Source organism: Ammospiza caudacuta, chromosome 10 (genome assembly GCF_027887145.1).
Source record: "Ammospiza caudacuta isolate bAmmCau1 chromosome 10, bAmmCau1.pri, whole genome shotgun sequence".
In the NCBI taxonomy this organism is placed as follows: domain Eukaryota; kingdom Metazoa; phylum Chordata; class Aves; order Passeriformes; family Passerellidae; genus Ammospiza; species Ammospiza caudacuta.
This window is the reverse complement of record NC_080602.1, coordinates 9,481,233-9,487,232: the sequence shown is the minus strand read 5'-3', so window position 1 is coordinate 9,487,232 and position 6,000 is coordinate 9,481,233.

Genomic DNA, 6,000 nt, shown 5'->3' with positions numbered 1-6,000 from the left:
GGCGGGACTCGGGCGGGGAGGAGAAGGGGAGGAAGGGAAGCAAGGGAAGCAGGGCCGGGCGGAGAGAGGGACGGAGGCGGTGCCGCGGGCGCGTCACGGCCGGAACCGCCGGGCCCGACGGGGGCTGTGGTCCGCGGGCCTGCCCTCACCCACGGCGGCTCCGGGCTGTCCCACAGGGCTCAATTCTCGCTCGAACATCGCAGGAGTTGTAACCAGAGTCATATAGGTATGTATTTAGTTAAATAATGGCATCATTCCCTCACGTCCTCAATGAGTGAGTCTTGCCTGTGACCCCAGAAGTTTACATGTTGCCCATGGCATGTCAACTCCCAAAGAAACTTGTGCGCACAACACAAAAATGATGTTCATGCTGTCCCACGTAACACTGCAAACGGGGTGTGCTACAACAAGAGATCTGCTCTGGAGCAGCTAAAACGCTTTCCCCCATCTTTTTTCCACTAATAATCTCTTGGTGAGAGGCAGCCTCATTATGTATTCATTATAGTGTGTTCCCCACAGGATGTCACAAGGCACTATAAAAATAAATAGCACTACAAAACACTTCAAAATGACAACAAAGACTTACTGCTTTAATTTAATCTAAAAATTGTAGCCTTCAGACAAGCTATAAACAGAACACTCTAACACTATAAATCACTAGAACAGTTCTCAGCTCCCTCTTAGCAGAAACAGAAAAAAGATTTCCCCAAATAATTCATTAAGGTTTCTATTAGTTATAAACCAGCATACTGTAGGGTCCTTTCTCACTTTTGTGTTGTTTTTTCTTCCTTGTATGTGTGTTAACTTAGCAAATATTTATGCTGAGCTCTATAGAGAATCAAACAAAATTAGTTTTGAATATTAAAGCTCTCCCATACATGCTTAGCCTCTTGCAAGCACACAAAAAATTCACCTCATGACATTAAACAACAATTTGATGTGAAATAGGACCAGGCCAGTCTAATCCCTGGCTACTGCTGTATTTGTGCACTGAGGAATCACTCCAAACAAGTACCTTCAGCCATTATACTTCTTGAAAAAGCAAAAGGTATTCTGCTCCTAGTTATAAATTATCCAAATTTTCCCCATTAAGGGTCTCAGCTGGGTGGTAATCCCAGCGAATATAATGAAAAATCCATTGACAGATGTGATGTAAAACTCTATACAAGGTGAATTCAGCAAGAGCTTGTCATGAATGCTAATCTAATTTCCAGTTAATTGGATCAAAATCTAATTTTATATCTATACATTTATGTGCTTCATCATAATTCAAGTGAAAAAAATATTATTCTTATTAAAATTAATTGTTTGATTGAGACTTCTGGAAGACCTGGGTATCATCTGATAGAGGAGAATGAAAGCTGCAGATCAAGGATGGGGGTGAAAGGATGATCAAGGATGAAAGCACAAATCAAGGATGCCAATTCTTTTTTTTTTTTTTTTTTAACACACCTGAGGATCTCTGCCTAGTTCAGGCCAGAATTTGAAAACGTGGCTGCTTGGATCATTTTTATACTGTATAATTAGCAGTCGAGCTTTTAAATGTTAAAATGAGTTGTCACACTAGTTATTACAATAATTGAGTTTATAAATTATAATGGCAACCTGGCACTGAAGCAGTCAGACCAAATTGGTTAATTACTGCAGTCTAACATGAATAATTGGATTATAGGAAACTGCAAATGAAAAAGTCTCTGAAATATTATCCTGTAGCTGTACTTTCAGGGACATGAGTTGCTGTGTACTGTAATTATGGCCATGCTGAAGATGACTACACAAACGCATTTCAGCACTGAAGAGAGGATTTGGGGGTTAATATTCTCTCTTGAGTTTGATGGAACACGTAGGCTTTCATATGTCTCTGGAGCAATATGTTTGTGATCGCCATCTGTTACTCAAGAGTATTTTTATAGAAAAATAATGCAAATTACTTCCCTCTTCAATTACACTGGTGCGTTCTGTTCTGATTTGGAAAAGTGCCAGTTTGCCACATTCAAGGGACAGATGTTTATTTAACCATGGACTTTAAAAACAAGATAGAAAAATTAAGTTGCATTTTTTATTGTCTAGAATATGAAAAATATCCTCTAATTGTTCAATTGTACACCTTGTAATATGTTAGTAAAACTTTGAGGAGTACTATCAAAGCTGTTAAGGTTCAATAGCCACACCTCTATGGTACCTGTTCCACGAAAACAATGGAACTCAGTCTTTGTTATTGCACCAAATTGGAAAAGTTAACATTTGGTTTATATTGCATTACAGTCAAATAGATCAACAATTCTTTTCTTTTCTGGCATGGAAGAACCTCTGAGGGGAGCACTGAACGTGTAGGAAATAGAACAGATTTGAAACTATGGTTTACATTTTGTCACTATGTAAAAGCAGATGGGACTGTAACAGTCTGATTCTGTTTTGTACATTTCAAAAAAGCAGAATTTAAAAACTCTTTACAATTCCTAAATTACTACACTACCATTTTGCCTGAATAAAATCACAGAATCATTAAGGTTTGAAAAGAGCTCTGAGATCATTTATTCCAATCCTTGACCAAATACCACCTTGTCAACTAAGCCAGAGCACAAAGTTCCATCTCCAGTCTTTTTCTGAACTCTTCCAGGGATAATGACTCTGTTACCTGCCTGGGCAGCCCATTCCAATGTCTAATCACTGTTTCTGTGAGGAAATTCTTCCCCATGTCCAACCTAACCTGGAGCAGCCTGAGGCCATGTCCTCTCAGCCTGTCACTTGTTCCCTGGGAGAAGATCCTGACCCCCACCCTCCTTTCAGCAGTGAGAAGCTCACCCCTGAGCCTCCTTTTCTCCAGGCCAAACACCCCCAGCTCCCTGACCTGTTCCTCATCAGACTTGTGCTCCAGGCCCTTCCCAGCTCTGCTGTCTTGCTTTGGACTCACTCCAGCACTTCAATGTCTCTCCTGAATTGAGGAGCCCACTGGATGTGCCCCCAGTGTGGGGGTCCCAGTTGTTGGTTTCTCTGGGTCTGGACTGAAGGCACTTGAGAGGGTAGTTCATGTTCAGACTCAAGTGTTTATTATTTCTTATCAGTAAAACAGTCTCACTGCTGTGAGTTCAGCACCTTTTCATTAGAAGGCACAAAATGGCCAACAATCTCATTTTACAACATATTTTAAGACTAAACTATCCAATTAAGAACTGACACCTAGATTATTTTCCCTTTTAACCCAATAACTGATCCCACAGAGCTGCAATGTGGACTTTTCTTTACAATTACAAAATGCCCCCCAAACCCATGAAGAAGTGTAGGGGGATAGAATATAAATAAATAAAGGAATTATAGAAAGTAATCTCACCCCCTAAAGAGTTGCAGCTGGTTAATTATTAAAGATTAGGAGCAGGCCTGATGTTAACAGGCTGCATTTAGCCAATAAGGAGAGTGTTATAAAGAGTGGATTGGGGGGAACTGGAGTTGGCTGCTGTGAGGACAAGGAGGAGTCAGTGCCTAGAGGAGATGCCTACAAGAAACATCAAGGAGGTACAAAGCTCTAGCAATATGGAACCTTTGCAATGTAATGACAGTTGAACTCTTGCAATATAATAACAAAGAAGAAGGAAGAAGCATGAAGAAGAAACTCAGGATGACACCCTGTGCCCTCCATCTTGCTTCCATCCACAACATGCTAAAAACCCCAAAACCTAAATTTCTCACCAAGTGACACACCTACACTACTCTCTATACTCTATTTCACACTTTTGTGGATTCCAGGCTATCTTGAAGTCTGGGGAACTTTCTCCATGAATGAGGGTCAGAGTCAGTGCTCCCTGGGCGTCAGGGCACCCCAGAGCAGACACAGAAATATTCCCAGTGCCCTGGGTTGGCACACCCCAGCACATGCCCATGGTCACTGCCCTGGTCGTGCTGGACACACCATTGCTGGTGCAGCCCAGCGCCATTGACCTTTTTGGCCCCCTGGGCTCATGTTGAACCACTGTCACCAGGCAGTTCTTTGCTGCTGGGCAGCTTTCCAGCCCCTCTGCCCCAGCCTGTGGTGCTGCAGGGGCTTGTTGTGACCCAGGGACAGCACCCAGATCCTGCCTGTCCTGATCCCTCTGCAGAGCCTTTTTGTCCTCCAGCAGATCAACACTCCCATCCAACTTTGTGTCATCCATGAACTTCCTAAGGGTGCTCCCAATCTTGTCATCCAGATCATCAATAAAGACCTCAAAAAGGACTGGCCCCAGTACTCATCCCTGGGAAACACCACCAGTGACTGGTCCCACGTGGATGTGGCACCATTCAGCACCGTGCCAGACATTTTAACCCAGCAGAGAGTGCACCTGGGCAAGGCATGGCTGCAGCTTCTCCAGGAGGCCAATGTGGGACAGTGCCAAAGGCTTCCTGAAATCCAGGCAGACTGCACAGCCTTTCCCTCATCCCCCAGGCAGGTCACCTGCTCATAAAAGGAGAGCAGTGCCATAGTTCAAGCTCATCCAATGAACAGGGGAGTCCTAATCAAGGCATGGCAGAATTCCCTTAGTCACTGGGCGCAGGTAAAGTGCATCTGTTAAAGCCCTCAGTTCAAGAAAGGAACTAATAGGAATATCAATGTGTAAGGATGACCTCTACTCATATGCACTAAGTTCAAAAATCTTTATATATACATTAAAAAAGCCAGAAAACACTTGTTTACCGACACCTACATTTTAAAGAAAAAAACAGATTATATTGCTACTTCATTCCCACTCTCATTTTTAATTTCTCAAATGATAGGCATCATTACTTCTAGCTTTCAAACATCCCTTTTCCCCTTTAGTTCAAAGGTGAGACTGGGTAGGTAAAAAGACAACTGTGAGAAAATCTGTTTTCAATGAAGCTCTTCTCAACACACACAAAATTGTAGAAAATTCTGCATCTTAATTGCTTAAGTACAAGGTTTGAAAAAAACAACAGAGTTTAAAACATGTTGGTAGAAATAAGATCCTGTTATTTTGGCACTAACTGGAATCAGCAGGTCCAAGTCCTACCAACAATAATCTTATGAGGCAGTCCTGCCCTGAATGCCACCTAACCACAAGTCATTAACATGAGCTTTGCTCCTTAACTTTTGAACTCTGCTACCCAATATAATAATACTTCTGATGCATATCTCTAACAACTCTGACTTTGGCAGGTGAGGTGCCTCTGGAATTCATTACAGTAGATAACCATCATCTGACACTCCTTTAAAAAAGTCACTTATTACCTGTTTCCAGTAAATAAGTCTTTCACTTATTTCACTAGAAGGTGAATACTTCTATACTCATTGTCTTACTGCATTTGTTAGGTTGATATGTCCTGCTTTCAACTCCTAGTTTTAAGATCAATGTTTAATGTACAAAGAACAGTACTCTACTATAGTGATCTAAATGTATGAATTTTCCATGTGTATATACTGCAGAACTTTATATAGAAGAGGTTAAATAAAGTCATTATTGAGAAAAAAATTACACAAAGTATGTACAGTTAAATTCCAGAAGGAAAAAACACTGTAAGATTATCTGTAAAATCCATTACTTTCAATTTTGCTATTACAGTAGTGCTAAAAGTGGAGTTTCTTCAGTTTCCACTGCTAATCTAAACTATCTGAGCACAAGCATATTTAAACCAAATTATTACATGCCACAGTTTACAGCATTAGTTTACAATCAATTTGCAGTATAGGCAAAACCACAGACTGGTCACATTCTGGATCAAACATACCACTTGAAATGAACTTCTTTTGAGTGCAGCTTAAAGGTGGTTAGCAAAAAGAAATCTAAATGCTCTTAACAATAGTATTACAGAGATACCCACCCCCATTTTAGTATTCTAGACAACCACTATGAGCATTAGTAGCGTGAATTTGGGTTTTTAAAATCAGTCATTACACACTTTGTCAGTGACCACAGGCAGTTTATACAAGGTATTGTAGTAAAACCTCCCAAAAGCTGTCAGAGAGCAAATCCTAAGGAGCTGCCCAAATTCAGGTGCAGAGGACCACAA